This window comes from Apteryx rowi, unplaced genomic scaffold (genome assembly GCF_003343035.1).
Source record: "Apteryx rowi isolate R43461 unplaced genomic scaffold, aptRow1 scaffold_238, whole genome shotgun sequence".
Lineage (NCBI taxonomy): Eukaryota > Metazoa > Chordata > Aves > Apterygiformes > Apterygidae > Apteryx > Apteryx rowi.
Genome location: NW_020448730.1, coordinates 679,753 through 697,596, shown reverse-complemented (window position 1 = coordinate 697,596; position 17,844 = coordinate 679,753).

The window sequence follows — 17,844 nt, the reverse complement described above, 5'->3', positions numbered from 1 at the left end:
CATAGATATGGGATATTATGTTCAAGATTGTTAGCTGTGACTTTCATTCTTTTCATACCTTCCACAACAAATCCATTGAAATCCTTTAAAGCATGCCCTCAGAGATGCTGCCATATCCAATACATACTTTCTTCATAATCTTCAAGTTTAACATGTTTTGCATTACTGGTCTAACTTCTACATTCTGAGTCTGATGTAAAACTGTAAGAGATAGAAGCCAAATACTGTAGCTTTTGCCTCAAAAAATGATATGTTAAAGAGAACCACATAATGTTTACAGTCAAGGTCTATACTGGCTATATTCCCGGAAACAATTCACCAACTACATCATCTGATATGAAGATCCAAACTAGGTATAACAAAATAGTGTGCTGTTGTTAAACTGTTTTGATAGGCTCCTACTTTTATTCTGGCTCCTCTGCCCATGATGGACATGTATTAATTTTAATCTGATGCTGGTGGCATGTATGGGTTTCTATAAGACATATATACATACAAAATATAAGACACATTTCAAAAGAATAAAGGAGGCAAGTCAGGGACGATGGAAAGCTCTTTGGAGCTTCATTATCTTTACTGCTGTGGATACTATGCTACAGTATGTTGCATGGCAATCGTAAAGAAACCAATTTTTTCTGGATAGGGTTTATACTAAGCAGTTGTTGACTTGTGAAGAGTTCCCAGGGAGCTTTTCTGGGAATGGAAAATAATGTGACTAGGTGGCACTTGCTAAAATCTGAATGCTGACTTTGGTATTAACACTGTGTCTTCTTTCTACGTGGCTAAAAGTTTGCCCACTCTTCTCCTCCTCCCCTTCCTCCTGCAGACTTCTTGAAGTGACTTCTTACGTGTGATGACAATCAGCTTTATAACATGTTTAGGCAGCTTTGATTACATGGATTCACATCCATTTACAAAAATCTACAAACTCCAACTCTTTTAATGGGATGAGTCCTCTATTGCAGTGGAAACCTTGATAATCAGCAGCAAGTATTATGGGTCTGTTGAGAGGCCAAGCAGATTCAGTTCTGCAGTGGCTCTTCTTCATTAGAGGAAGGAGCATCATCTTCCGGAAATACCATGATGGAGCTACAGCACACATTAAGCCACACTTCTATTACATGATTCCTTAAGTCACTCTTATGATCCATCTTTTCTTCATAGAGTGGATCATTAGTTATCCATTAAAGTATTTAAATTTAAAGATTTCATCTGAGGAAGTTCTAATGAGTGGTACATGCAATTTTGATGTCACCAGTGAGAGATTTCAGTGCAGTTAATGTTCTGGACATCTGCGGCATAACTGATCAGTAATACCAAGGTGTATCTTACACTATATTCCTTCTGTCTTCTACCAAATGTAAGATGTTTGGATTCTGTTCTCACTTACAAACGAGTGAGTGAGGTTTAATACTTATGAAAAAATACATAGAATTTGACTGATCTATATGGATGAGACAAATGGTTAATTTTTGATTTTTTATTCATCTTTCACTTGATAGCGATTTCTACCCATGGATACTGAATGGGCTGAGTTAAGAATCCATATTGGTAAAAGCATGTGAGACATAAAAAGGAGGTAGATGCTTGATATAATAATTTGAAAAGCTCGGTTCTAACTTCCTTACAATGTACATCTAGCCAGACAATCATGGACCAGAAATTGCCTTTGTTTCCTCTAAAATCAATACTTATTTGGGATCAGTATATACTAACCATGAGTGTGAGCTGATTTGCTGGTTGTTTTTGTGTCTACCACTTCCAGTTACCAGGGCAGCAGAAGTTAGTATAGTAGCTAGGTGAATGAAGTAATATACAAATTTGAGATAGGATTCCAGATTATCAGAATTTTAATACTACTTTTGATAGGAGAATCATTCTGCAATGGATTTTCTCTACAATGAATTTATTACAGGTGGATTTTGTTTGAAAGACACCACAGGGATGAGATTTGAAACTGGGACAGTACTCAGGTTTTGTATTGGTATAAGTTGTCTGATTTAGATATGACCTTTTAATTAGGCAGTTATAATCAATAAAAGCTTTAACTACTATATCTTTAGAAAGGTGTCTTATACCAGTAGAAATTTTTACTTTCCTTCAGAGGAATAAATTATGATATAAGTATTATAGGAATGGCATGTCTACCTCAATTTTAGAGGGCTGCACTACTTTACAGAACAATAGTTAAGCAGTGCAACATTGCATATTGACTTACCTTTTCATAAAGAGAGATTCCATTAACCAGTTTTAAGCCAGATAGGGGCTGAACAGGCTCCCTTTCTTCGAGTGAGTTGCTTGGTATTTTACTGGTTGCAACACTATTGATTTTCATAACAATGATCTAATGAATTGAACTGTCCCATAGATTCAAGCATCCTCATTTTAATGTTGTCAGTATAGATAACTGCATAAACATATATAGGTTGATGGGGGTCATTACTGGGGCTGATATTGGTTTAATCTCTTCACTAATGACCTGGATGACAGGACTGAATGCACCCTCAGCAAGTTCACAGATGGCACAAAACTGGGTGGAGTAGTGGATACACCAGATGGTTGTGCTGCTATTCAGAGAGACCTGAATATAAAACTAAGTGCAGAGTCCTGCATCTGGGCAGGAATAACCCCATACACCAGTACAGGCTGGGGCCTGACCTGCTGGAAAGCAGCTCTGCGGAGAAGGACTTTGGTGGTCCTGGTGAACAGGAGAACTTGGGCCAGCAACACACCCTTGTGGCAAAGGCAGCCCAGAGCATCCTGGGCTGCATTAGGCAGAGCGTTGCCAGCAGGTCAAAGGAGGTAGTCCTTTCCCTCTACTCAGACCTGGTGAGACAACATCTGAAGTGATGTGCCCTGTGCTGGGCTCCCCAGTACAGGAGAGACATGGGCATCCTGGTGCGAGTCCAGCAAAGGACTTCAAAGATGATTAAGGGACTGGAGCATCTCTCATATGAAGAAAGGTTAAGAGAGCTGGGACTGTTCAGCCTGAAGAAGAAAAGGCTCAGGGGGATCTTGTCAATGTATATAAATATCTGATAGAAGGGTGTAAAGAGGATGGGGTCAGACTCTTCTCACTGGTGCCCAGTGACAAGATGAGGAGCAATGGGCACACACTGAAATACAGGAAATTCCACTTGAACACAAGAAAAGACTTCTTTACTGTGAGGGTGACTGAGGACTGGAGCAGGTTTCCCAGCGAGGTCGTGGAGTCTCCATCCTTGGAGATATTCCAGATCCGTCTGGACACGGTCCTGGGCCACTTGCTCTAGTTTACCCTGCTTGATCAGGGTGGGGTTGGACCAGATGAATTCCAGAGGTGCCTTCCAACCCCAACTATTCTGTGATTCTGAAATTCTGTAATAGATATAAAATATACATATATAAAATATATAAATGAAATAAACATACATACATACAATATACATGCATAAATTTCCTTATAATCTGCATTGCTTTTGCAAAATATTTCCTTCGTAGACACTTTCTATATTTTTTGTATGTGTTTTACTTTCTTTTGCATTGTGCTTGCCTTCACACAGTGATTACATGTTTTTGGAAGCCACGTAACCACAGGCATGAGAGGGAAAATTTAAAAGTTCCACTATCCAAGATAGAAAGAAAAATTAAACTCATCAGCTTTATTCAAAATGTTAAATTTCCAGGTACCATCTTTTCCCAGTGATGAGACCATGAAATTAATGTGTTTTTTTTTTTTTTGAGCAGTCATTGAACTTATAAGCATCATCCTTCAGTAATGACTGCTGCCTGATGCTTAAACAAATTTATTTCATTTAAAACAATATCAGTTATACATCTTCAGGAAGATACTGTATGGATTCTCTGAACAGTATTTGTCCAGCTGTTAGCATTATCATATACATTTTAAAATCAATATATCTGTGTAAGACATTTTCATATTTCAAGGAATACTTTAGTATAAACATTTGCATCTGTAACTATTAAAATAAAACAGTTCTTTGTTGATTTTTTCTGGATGGTGCCTAGCAGAGATCTAATCATGCTGTATTTGTAGCATATAAAGGAATGTGGTATAGTTTCTGTCTCAGCTGCTCTGGTATGGATGAGAACTAGGTTTTGCCCACTGTCCTTCAAAAATATAATCTTTATGTAAATTGTAATTGCTGACATCAATTCCACTTTTTAATCAATTTTTTTGTGTGTTCCAATCATCTTAAGGAATAAGCCGGGGATCCAGTGATACTCAGCTACAAAGCCCAATATGTTTCACAGTGTTCTTTGACCTTTAGGTTGCACTAAAAGACTCACAAATACTGTGGCTGTGAAGTCCTGTGGATTGTAGATATATACATGCAGCACAGTTACAAAATAATAATTATTAGGACTATTAGCTTAATAAAAAATAAAAGATACTGTAAGACAAAAGTTTCTATTGTGAGAAATAGTGGTTACACAGGTTTTTTGTTAGAAATCAGTGGGACTGATATATAGAAGGCTGCCTTAATTATAAAGAAGCAGACTCTTCACATTAAATGGTGTATGACCAAACAAGCTGCATTTATTTGACTTCCCAGACAGCTGGAGTTGAATTCAGAGGCAGCTAATTGCCTTTGAGACCTTTCTCTGGCATGTAGCCCATTGGTACTCTTGAGGGGAGGAGAGGCTTCACACAGAAAGCTTAAAAGCATCTGGGCTGCTGTTGTGCAGAATGCTACTGCTGACAGATTTACCACCTGTCTTTGAGAAAGACAACAGTTTTGGGAGCCCAAATATTACCACCATCAGGTAGAAAGCCCTTTGTCAGTCAAAACCTCCTCATTAGAGTAGAGGACAGGACTTGAATTATAGCTAAGTGCATTAAGTAAGAAAGAAATATCAAGACATTAGTTTACTTTTATTTGTGTACAGCTAGACCAAAAATCCAGTAAAGTCAGGAAACAGCAAATTATAAACACATTTGTATTACCCATCAACCAAGCTTTGTCTGTGCAAATAGTTTTACAGACGTACCAACAGTAACCGTTGTATCCATGTCCCCACAAGAAAGAGCTGCCTTGCAGCAGTGCAGAATAATGAATTCATAATATACATTATGTGATATCAGATAACTCAGATATGTATTTTTTTTTAACTGTCTTTGACCTTACAATGTAATTGCTTTCATTCTTATGTTTGTAGCCAATGGAATGTGTTGTATCTGTCTTACAGGGGAACTTTGAAGCTATAACCAGTAGAAAAGGAAAAAAAAGAATGAATGCACAGTCTTTTCTATGCACTTTCATGTGCACTTACCTATACATAAAATTATGACTACTTCTTTTGCCTAGTGCAATTTCAAAAGAATCATTTCAAGTCAAAGACAAAATATTGGTGGTGTTTTGTGAAAAGCTGCAGCACACAAATATTTTCAACACATACCTGCATATGCATAAACACAGATAAAAGTACATGTCTAATTCAATACCTACAGACCTAAATGACATGTGTTCACCTGAACAACAGTATAACTGTTAGATATTGTAAAAAATGCAATTACAAATTCTATAGATAGTACCCTATTTTTAAGCCTGCAGGTGAGTTTAAATGTTTCTGTAAAACTTTCTGTAAAACTTCCTTTCTGAAATGTCTAAAAAAGGAGTTATGCCCAATTGCTCTTGTGTTGCTGTGGAGGAACAGTATACACTTACTGTAAATGGGTGTAAATGGGATGTTTAAAATGAAGCAAGTATTTACTTTGTGAACCATGTTTTTGTAAGTCAGGTTTCAAATTCTCTTTAATGTGAACATAGAACAACACTATATATAGTATGTAGTCATAATACACATATATTTATCAAACATAGATATTATATATATATGGTTTATCACAACTATAGGAAGCTGGATATAGGTAGCTGTTATAAAACAGATTTTTGGGAGAAATTCTCATGATTTCTTATCATGTACTTTACTGTACTCATGTACAGTACTTTACCACAAATCTTGAGGGAGAACTGAGGGATATATGCCAGTATTTTCCTCCAAACTCAAGTGTGTCTGAAAAACACTAAGAACCAGCTTTTCCCTTTCTCTGTACACAGTATAGAAAGAATGTATTGCCAGATGTAGGATAGGATGCAGTTTAGCAATGAGGCCTCACACCTCTACCCAGCATGTTGGAATGGTGTCACTATGAAGCAAAAATTGCAGACTTGTGAGGAGGGAAGGGGAGAGGGAGAGACTGTGTTACTCTCCAGTTTCATGATTATAGCTCTCCCATGAAAACAGGAGTCCTGGGTTCCTGATCCTGTTTCTATTTTTTTTTTCCTCTGTATTTTAATGTGAAATGCCTACCCTTTAAGCTTATGGTTAGGATATACATTTAGGAGCTGGAAAAAAAGGACTGAATACCCCAAAGCTGAGGAGGTCACTGAGTTCAAGTGCTCTAATTAGTAGTCTGCTAAATGAAAGGCAGCATTGGGCATCTTCTAAAAGAGAGGGAAAATGGCCTCTCTTCTCTCAGGAGAGCTGCTTAGTTGCTTACCTCAAGGCAAAGAAAGCTTCAGCACTTTAAATTCCAGCCTAAAATATATACCCAAATGTAAAGTTTAGAAACACCTAACTAATTCAGGTTAAGCACTGCATCATCGGTAAAGTAAGGTAAATGTTGGCTTATTCTTTCTGCTGAGGTACTTTCAGTACAGGGCTATATCACAAACTTTCAAATTATGTTTGCAGTTCACAGAGCTGATATATCAATGTCAAAAAGAGGTGTGGGAGTTAAACCATGTCCTCTCTCCATCACTTCCTATTCTCCAGTTTAAGCATATCCCTGGTTCAGCATGCTGGCTGCTATGAATCCTTTTCTTGAACGGATAATTTCCTCCAGGCACTGCATAGGAAGTTTAGTCAGAGCTTTGTATTCCTCTCTCATGGCCACACGCCAAAGTCCTTTATGGGGCTAGTCCTTAACCTCTCTCTGTCTTAGCTTTCCATCACAGAAATTACAATAACAGTATTTTCCCACTTCGGGGAGGTAAATATGTTATTGGTAATCTAGTTTCTACAGTTATGGAGATCACATAAGCAGATATATAAAAGTCCTCTTTCATACCAAAATAATACGTGACTATATTCCTACTTTGGTAGGAATATTAGCCACAGTATATTAGTCATATAGATGCTGAATGTTCCATTTAAACTCAAGTATGCTGATTTAGTTAAACCACTGTAAATCTCAGTATGAATGTGACTTGTGACAAGTATGTTTATGAAAAAAGCTTTCTTTGGCTTTCCTTATTCAGTTAAATAAGAATACAAAAACGATTAAATTAAAGCCACATTTGTATATAGGTGAGGTATAATTTGGGAGTATGCAGACAGGACTTCTTGTAGAATGGAATTGCCGACATTTATTCCAGTGTACAGGAGTCCACCTCTAATCATTTACAGAGGATTTGCCCATGTATAATTGAGGGCATAAACTGAGGAAAATGAGACTGAACAGGTACAACTGAAAGCATCATTTGGCTTCCAGATGGTTAAAAAAGAGATTGTTCAGTATCCACAGCCTAGTGAGCAGGACTGACAATTAGAAAAAATGTCTCTTGTAAACTGAACTCATGAAAAGACTCAGTCTGTGTGAGCTAATAAAGGTAGTACCCCTCAATTTGCCTTTTTACAGCAACTCTGTAAAGCAGAATCACATCTGAAGTATTCTGTTAACTCATGGTGATACTCAGCTGTGGCTATCAGTAGTTGTTAAATCTTTCCTCTGGGAACCTCTTCCACATTTCAAATACGGCTTATAGAAACCCATAAGATTCATCTCATCATCAAGTTTTCTGTGTATTTTGCAGGCTGTGAGACTTATATGCAGAATTTGTAAGAAGGTTGTCAATATATTAGTTTAAAAGAATATTTACAAAGATCCCTAAGATCTTAAATAGTGATCTGTAATTCAGTGAACACCTGGTGTTCCTTCTTTAAATCTTCATAAAGATGATATAAACATTTTTCTTCTGAAGTTTTTCGGTAATACAGCTTCTTTTTTTTTTCTCTGAAGATAATAACTCTGATCCTGAAGGTGCGTAGCACAGATAAAGTGTCTTTCAGGGAATGGGAAAAACTAGGGGATTTGCAAAGAACTGTTTGTAGCCCTTGATGTGTTGTTAATAGTAGCTGCCAATGGCATGAAGGCATGATTCCAGAACTCAAACATCAAGAAACATAGCCAGGCCATAAATCTTATTCTCCAGCTCCAACTCTACATTTTGATCCAAGAAGAGCGGGCAAAACAGCCATTAAATCAGCTATATTCTAAGGTTACCTCAAGGTAGGTGAAATAATCTCAGTTACTTCTTTATGATTCTGTTGGTTTGTCTGCACAAGTCATGGACAAACCATGTCTTTTTCCTGTCTCTTTCCACTTTCCAGATAGTATCTCCATTCCTTCACAGTTTGTTTGTATACAAGGGAGTGACAGTGGAGGAACTACCTTCCACTGGCTTTTTACTTTTAACAAGTTCTCTTCTATCAAGGGAATTCTTTCATGTCCAAGTAGGAATGTACATTGTCACAACATTTAAGTTGCCCCAGTCTATCTTAACTGTCTGTATAATACTTAGTCTACTCCCAGCTGACACATTGCTGTACTGTCATGACATTTCTTAATTTATTTTGCATTAAGGGGAATTGAAGCAAGCACTAGAGCAAAGACTACACTGTGATATTATCTTGGAGCTCCAGCTCAACTCAGAACTTCCCGATTAACACATCGTTTTCGTAGTGGCTTGCATTATGGTTTAAATTCAAAGTAAGCCAAAAGGGAAGGAAAATCCTGCAGAAAGTGAGCACTGAATCAGCTCCAGAATCCACCTTACAGTCAACAGGGGCACAACTGGCTTGAGCCCCATAGCATGGTAGGTAAATACAAGGCCATATTTGGCCATGGCCCATAAAGGTTGTGTAGATGTGGCCAGAGATGCTGATGGCTGCAATCCATCATCCTCAATGAGATGCAAGATTTTGAAGACAATTTAGTCTAAAAAGTACCGATTAGGTGCTGCTTAACCTCAAAGACAGTCAAAAGTTCATTGACATGCAGATTTCTGTTTTGGGGCATGCTCAGTAGTGTTTAAATCTCAACAGCTCTGAGAAGGTTTATATTTCACCTAAGACTTCTAAGAATTCATAGGCTAAACATTGCTTTTCCACACCTGCATACTCAACAGATCATGTCTGACACAAAGCACAGCCAATAGCTATCCTTTCTTAAGAGTGGTTCAGTGTTTAGGCCACTGACACAGAGATGATGACTTGCATTGTGTTCTCCCTTGAATAAGAGCACAATGCTAATTGAATATGCCTCAACTAGTAGTTTATATAATATTCAAGGTATGAATAGGGAAAATACTTGTGCTAAAATACCTTCTCCAAAGGCCAGGAAGAGTGTTAAAATGATTCCAACAATTTGGAGCTAGGACATCTCTCCCAGAGCTGGGCTTTCTAGGTTCAGGCCACTGTTCCAGTAAATATCTACTGTTTTACACCATATAATTCACTGGGGAAGAGAATGGAACTTGGGGCTGTACCAGTTCAGGAGAAAGATCTGAATTTTTTTCTATAAGCTTATGGAAAGGCCAGCTGACTACTTAGCCCAGGTAAAATTTAATAGCTGTGAGGAATGATAAAACTCTCTCACACGACAGTCTGCTGGTAGAACACTCTCCTGGTAGGCTCAAGTTCCCTCAAAGTTGGCTGTCTTGGATGCTCTGGCTATCCCATTTGGTACTGTTGCATCCTTCTGTGATTTGAAGAAGAAGGGTCTTGGTCTCCAAAATTCATGAGAAGGTTCAGAACTATGAATCCTTAATGGTGAAGATGCTGTTCTTGTGGGTAAGGAACTCTGGTTCCTTTGGCATTTCTTTTTTCCTTGTTTAGGCAGCTGGATACATTGGCTTTTGTGGCCCTGGTTGTTAGGAACCTAGCTCTCCCTCTGTGCTGCATGAGGAATCTGAGTCCCTTCCTCAAGGCTTGCTATCTGCATGAACACTAGGTGCCACTGCACAGATCTGTCCCTAAGTAACTTGTTCAAAACCATAGGGGAAATCTGGTGAAAGAGGCAACAGTGCCTCTCAGCCCCCTTGACATTTTGTCAGACTGTACATACAAAAACAATTCCTTTTTAAAATTCCGTTAAAATGATTAGATCAAAGTGTACCTTTAAAATACACATGCATAATCTGTGCTTTTAGACAGCACTTAAACTGTGGGATAAATTCTACAGATGGTGAAGATAGGTAATAAGTAAAAAGAGAAAATAATTATATTTCTTTCTTCTTTCAATTTTCTGTTTTTCAAATGGCAACAGTAATATGCACAGTGAAACCTGTTTTACCCACCCATTTCTTTCTCTCATCAGGGATTGCTCCCTGGGGGATGTTCATGCACTTAACTTACATTAGTACTAAAGAGAAATCAGTGAGCACATCAAGAAGGTAGTATATGTCTTTGCAATATATAACGTACCCTTGGACAGTTACTTAGTCCAAAATATATTTGAAAGTAATGTGAGGGATGAACATGTGGAGCAAAGTGGAAAACCTGTATGTAAAGGGCTAATTCGTCCATGACAGCCACTCAGTTGAGGTCATGAAAGAATATCAGAGATGATTATGACATTTTAGATTTGAATAACATATAAATATTAAACTTTCTCAGCTACATATGCAATATATAGTTGATTTTGTCTGTATCTTTCCTATTGTCAATCTAAATTTACTGGAGAGAAGAAAAAAATGAAGAGTTCTATTTAATATTTAAGCCTATTAACAATAAACATTTAAAAAAGCATTGTGAACACTGCCCTCAAAAAGTGTAATGCCTGTGAGTATAATTCACAGAAGACATATGCGTCAAAGGGAACTGAGAACACACTGCATAAAAAGCCCATTACAATTGTATAGAGAAGTAATAACAAATGTCTGTATTCTTCTCACTGTTTTTGAAAAAAAGAAAAGTGTTAAAATCAATGTTCTGGTCATCTGAAGACTTCCTGTGAGAATTTAGTAGGATCGGCTCTAGTCTTCTGTGTAATTTGTGAATATTACAGTCTATCTATTTCTAAGCCCTGCAATTTGAACATAGTTAACTATTTTTTTATCTCCCCTTGTCCAAGACTGTTAAGTTGAAGTTCTGTTATTGTCCTCTATGTTCTTTCCAAGCAGTAATTGAACTTCATTTTTCACTAGTCATAAGCTCTTACTCTGAATGAAACATTATTTGGGACATGGTAGTTATTTTTCCACAGTGAGATTTCTATTGGAGGTTCTCATCTGCATTGTATACAGATGAAGTGAATGTTTACAGTGTGGAGGAGTATATTCCCAAGACAAATACGTAGACATTTCTTGAATGTGCAGGGTTGGAGTTAGGAAAGCCAAGCGCGGCTGGTACTGGAACAAGCCAGGAATGTAAAGGGCAACAAGAAGGGCTTCTGTACATACATTGAAAGCAAATGCGATACTAGAGGAAAATATCAGCTCAGTGATCAACGGGGCAGGTGTCTAAGGATGAAAAAGGCTGAGGTACTACTTTTTTTTTTTTTTGCCTTGGTTTGCAGTTTAAGGTTTGCCCTCTGACCTCCAAGTTCCCTGATCCTATTATCAGCAGAAATGTAGTGTTATCAGCTTTATCCACTTTTGAGGAGATAGAGACTTAGGGGGCACCCAAGCGAAATGGTCAAAACCATGACACCAGATGTAATGAACTCCAGGATGTTGAGGGAGCTGGCCAAATTCCTTTTGAAGCCTCCCTCCATCTTTGAAAGGTCAGGGGAAGTTTCTGATGAAATGAAAAAAGGCAAATATCACACTCATCTTCAGGAAGCGTGAAAAGGAGGATCCAGGAAACTGCAGGCCGGTCAGCTTGACTTCAGTCCCTGGGAACTCCTTAAAGCCATTTCTAGCCACATGAAGGACAAGAAGGTGTTTGGGACCATGAATTTACCAAACAACCATGAACTTACCAAGGGAAAATCATGGCTCACTGACCTGATTACCTTGTGTGATGAATGGCTATATAGACAAAGAGAGAACAGTGGATGATATGTACTTTGACTTCAGCAAGGACTTTGACACTGTTTCCCATAGTATTCTTACAGCCAAGTTATTGAGATACAGACTGATAACTGGACAAAAAGTTGGCTGGAAAATTGACTGGAGCATTGGGCTCAAAGTGCTGTGATCTGTGGGACAACTGAAGTAGAACAAATGTGCATAGCTTGTTAGTTGGAAGTTCTTTTTCTGTTTTGGAGAAACCACAGAAAAATAAGCCGGGTGTGCAACAGTTGTGTTACCATCACCTAAATTTGGAGGAAAGTCAAAACTACAGAACATAATTTGAAACTATCACATATGGATACAATTGGTATAATCTCCCTTCTTAGAAACATACCTGAAAGCTCCAGCATAGATAGGACCTCCACTTGAAAGAGACACCATTCATAATATAGCAGCTTTGTGCATGAACTATAAATATGCATGTAAGCCCAGGCAATTCTTTTTAGATTTCTATGTCAAATACTTCCTAATGTGAAGTTATGGTTTTAGTGACTCTCATAAATAACGCTGTGTGATAAAGTATTGGCTATATCATTCACACCTCCTTCATGAACCCAGCCCGGATGCAGGCCAGCTGTTGGTAATTGGATCTTGCTTGTTATTATGCTTGTATCTTTGGTATCATTCAGTCTCCTTCTTGCATTCCACTGCTGCATTTCTTTTGTGCTTTGGCTTTTTCCTTGCATGTTATTCGTGAATTTAAAATGAACCGTGCAAAGAAATATTTCCATAACCATGGTTACACTGTAATATTATGCACACTTACAAAGTACAAAGGTAACTCTACCAGACTGGTATTTTCTATGATCAATTGTTGGAAATTTAATATATATATATATATATATTTTTTTTTTTAATAAGAAAGAGAATGGAATGCGCTGAGTATTTCCAGATCTGCTTGCACTGGAGTTACTGCTATAAATTAATCCAATACTTCTTCAACAGAAGTGATGAGCTGTGTGTTACTGTGCCCGAATTGCCTATTATTACTAGTTTTTCATGAATCTTGATATATGATGTGGGTTTTTCCTTTTTCTAAGGACCCTCACTTCTGGAGTCAAGTGAATATATAAGAATTTCAGTCAGTGAGTAAAACACAAGTTTTACCACCCATAGTTCTGTTAATCTTAGGTATTTTTAATCTCTTTCTGGTAGTATAAGAATGGTTAAAATATTTACTATTTATTCACACAATGTATGGTAGGAAAGTATATAAACCCCATGTACAGTTGGGAAACTGGGGTACATATAAAGCAAGTGCCAAGTCCGAAAGAGCATTTACCCTACTCTTGCTGTTATCAGTAGCTCTTAATTGCTTAAATATCTGATCAAAACGGATCTATGTGACTGAAGGTTTAACAGCTCTTTGATATGACAAAGACATTTAGCCATACCATCGAGATCCTACATTACTGTTTCAACTCCTTCTGAGAAAAAAAACCAAACAACCAAAATAAAACAAAATGAAACAAAACTTGAGGATTTGACCCTAGAGACTCCAAAAATGGGAAACAAAAGAAATCCAAAACACATCAGCTATAAAATCTCAAAAAAAAGCTCTGGTCAATCTTGTGACTTTGAGAGTCTGATTGAGTTTGGCTGATCTGGAGGTTGCAAAAAGAAGAGTAGTAGTATGTGAGCCTTGGCTTCTTATGCTAATTGTGGGGCCAGATGTGCAAGCTGGAAGCCTAGAGCTGTTCAGTACTGCAATTTTGCAAATAAGTCCTGCATGTTCCCCCACCATGATCTCCTTTGCTTTTGGGATTTCTGCACTGTGTTCTGTTGCATGAAGCTTTCCAGAGAAAAGATGAAAATGGCTAAAAAGTAGTCTTGATAAGGAACAAGTTTAAGCCTGTAAGAGATGCAACATGATTACCACAGAAAAAAAAAAGTGACTAAAAACTCAACTGTTTGTTAAAAACCTATTTAAGTGCCTGTTTATATTTGCTTGCCAAGAAATTTACTGCTGAGAGAGTATGCACTACATAGATATTTAAAGTGTCATAGTTGACTTTCAACTTTACCTTGATTAAACAGATACTTTTAATTGAATCTTTGGAGTATATGATTCCTATCCAACCATTTAAGTTCACTTTATAAGCATCCAATAATATTTTGGTGTTTCAGTATTGTGTTCAGACATTACCATTACCATTAGTAATTTCCTAATGTAGCATCCCTTTTTGTCTGTAAACAAATTATCCTACTGGTCTATGATTCTACCAATGGCTTCAAGGAACACATTGTATACATCATTTTTAAAGATGCCTGAAGATTTTTAGCTATACCATTTGATAGCTGGCTTGTGATATAGACAACTTCTGCAAGAGAGTAATCTCAGCTCATATACTGTTCTGATAATAATTATGTGGCTTAATCAAGTCATACAACTTGTATTGTATGAGTAGAAACTATAGCACTAGTTCCAGCTAAGTGTGAATGTAGTTATTTTCTGAGTAGAACAGTAAAATGCTCTATGTTTTGAAACAGGGTAGTGATGATTGCCTGACCGTTTTTTTCCCCCCTACTTCCATCTTAAAAAGAAGACTTAACAAGTGAACATCTCCAGAAGATTTATGAATCTGAATAAATTGTTAGCCCTAAACCCATTCTACAATCAAGAGAACAATACCGTTTTCAGGAAATGCATAGCAGTGAGAGCAGAAGGAGCAGGGGTTATGTCCCATCCAAATCAAAGTGGACAATCTCTGATTAAGCATTGCATAAAGATACACTCATTCTGCCATCTCAGAGTACTTGACTATTACTTCAATTGAAAGCTTATCCTATAAATTAAAGGCAAAGAGAAGGGAGAGATGATTGAAACCATCTTTATTAATATGTTTTATTTTGTAATTGATTTGATCAGCATCAGACTTCTACTTATGTGGAGCTAGAGGCAATGTTCACTAAAAGCAGAACTACACTGTGATTGATGTAGATAATATTCAGTGACTTCCTCATCTAAAAATATATCCTCAAGCCATCCTGATTTACTATTCTCTTAAAACCTTCTTGTTACTGTTGGAAACATATTTATGGTAACACTTGAGAACTGCATCACTAAAGTAATGATGAACTCCAGTCAGAGGTGCCCTTGCATGGTAAAACTTACTAGAATTCTTTACATATTTCTTATATATAAATATTTTCCACAGGTGGGTTTTGAAACCTTGAAGTTTTACCACTTTCAAATGAATCCAACTCTTCAAACTTCTCATTTTTGTTGTATTTTCTCTTACACACAAGGCATATAACCTTCTAATGCTCTGTTGTTCAGTGATGTTAGATGCTGAATCAATTTCACACAACCACAAAGGGGTTTGGATTGTGTTAACTGTTTCTGAGTATGTTCGAATCTGAGAGTCTTCAGATTTATGGTTCATATACCTATTTTACTGATGTTCTTCCCACTAATTGAAAGTTAATCTGATTAATGCTCATACATTAAAAATCTGGTGTATAACACTGTTAATCATTTTACAACACTTCTGAATTAGGTCAGTAGCTTTACCCCTATCTTATAGCTGTGAAAATGGTGATAAACAGTAAGAGTTAGACTGGCCATGACAGGCATGAAGCTAAGTTTACAAGAACAGAATACTTCATCCCCTGTTATCAGAAGTGTTATTCAGACTCTGAAGTAGAATAAGTCCCAGAGATTCCCACTTCATGGACATAGCAGGTTTTTGTTTGCTCCTTATACAGACTGACACTGTCCTGCACAGAACTACAATTCCATTTTTTCTCCACCCTGGCTTTCTCACTTTGAGGTGTCATGTTCCCTATCTGATACTCACTAGCACTCTGAAAATCTTCCTGAATCAAAGAGGTCATGCAATGAAGGTCACTTCTTGCTTTTTTGACACATATACCTACTTCCCACCAGTGTAAGGGTTTGGCTAAATCTGGGCTTTAAGGAACGCTTAGAGGCCTCAGATCTGTTGTTATTCCACTTTCCATCCCTCTATTAATTCAACTCCACATCACAGATTTTTGAGATATCGATAACACTTGGTCACTATCTCTAAAACTTCCATTTCAAAATTTAAAATGTTAGCAGATGCTCAAGGGAAGTGTGGAAATACTACATTAAGGATACAGAACTGCTTTCACACCCACCATAATCACGTTTCCTGCTCATGTGGTGAACATATGTAGTTTGTTGCCTCAGGATTTAAACTTAGGCTTGTCTTATATTTTTCTTCTCAGGAGCGTTTTGAATCTGTCCTTTATTTTCACTGCATTAATTTCTTTCCATACTGTTTATATCAGTAGCATTTTCAAATATATTTATATATATTTCTGACTTCTTAACTGTGGGAAATGTATTGAAAAAATATAATAGTGGAGAGCCACCATCAGTTTAAAACACAATTTGCTCATTTAAAATATTGTTTCCTACTTATCAAGCATACAGTGACTAACAAAAATAAAAAGAAGTGGAGGAAAAGGGAAATAATTTATTCTTTTTCTTTGCTTCATGCATTTAATAGTATTTTTGGAGGGATATTTTCACTTTTTCTCCTTCATGATCTCCACAATGCACATGAATGATTAAAAGTCAGTGGGATTCTGTATCCTAGGAAATTCACAGGTTTCTCTCTCTTCAAAGCCCATAAGAATCAGAGAAAGAGAGAGAGAGAAAAAAAAAGAATTTCTGATTGCAAAACCACAGTTTCTGAGTTTGGAGATGACAGATTCAGTGTCTGAAAAACCCTGTCTGAAAAATCATTTCCTAACTAGTTCATAGCTTGATATTCTTTCTTTAATTAATGAATTTCACACTAAGCAAAACAGCAACAATAAAAGCAACAACAACCAACTAATAAATCAAATAAAAACTTAAGTATACGAGAAAAAGTGGATCTGTAGACCAAAATAATGAATACCAAGTTTCTGGACCCTACCCGCTTTTTTGTTTTTATGGCTTAAGTAAATCCTTTGACTCTAAACATAACAGTGTCATTAAACCAAAATGGATAAGGTTTAGCTGTGTATTTAAGGGAAGGTGATCAGCAGTGAAATGGTTAACAGATTTGGCTAATTAGGTTTCACATTTATCACTCCATGGAGATGAAAGACATAATTTCACACTTTTCTTACTGCTAGTGTTTGTGTACCTCTGGCATACAAAGTGCATCATTCTACATTGACAGGGTTCTCGCTCTAACTACAAAGAAAATAACTTCATTTTAGAAAAAAAGAAAGGCTATATTCTGGTGTACTCTTTAGAAACATGCAGGAAGCAACTAATTCCTTGGAATACATGAATTTTTCACACAAACAAATCTCTATTGTTCTGCACATGGATATTTCATTTTTTGCCCGTGTCAAATTAACAGCTGTTGTGAATTTCTTTCTCTCTGTATTTCCTATTGCATTAGTGTGATTTCTAACTTTCCTTTCCTACACTTTAATAGTTGTCAACTTCTTGGAAGGCCCCATAAGAATTTAGGCAACAGTTACCAATCTGATACTCTTTTTGCATTAGGCAGATCATTAACATATGCAAATATTTGTGAACAATAAGCAATTTTAAACATTATTAGTGTTTATAGGAAAAGCACAAAAGGAAATACTTTTGTGGGAGAGACAACTAAGCAACTGATTATATAACCATAAAATTATGTAATACAATAATGAATTCTGATAAAGATAACAGAGAATGGACCAATTCTTTCAAGATAGTAGAGCTCCATCTTACCTGTGTGTAATTTATCTGTTTCCTTGTCTTATGTTTAAGCCAAGTATAGTAGGT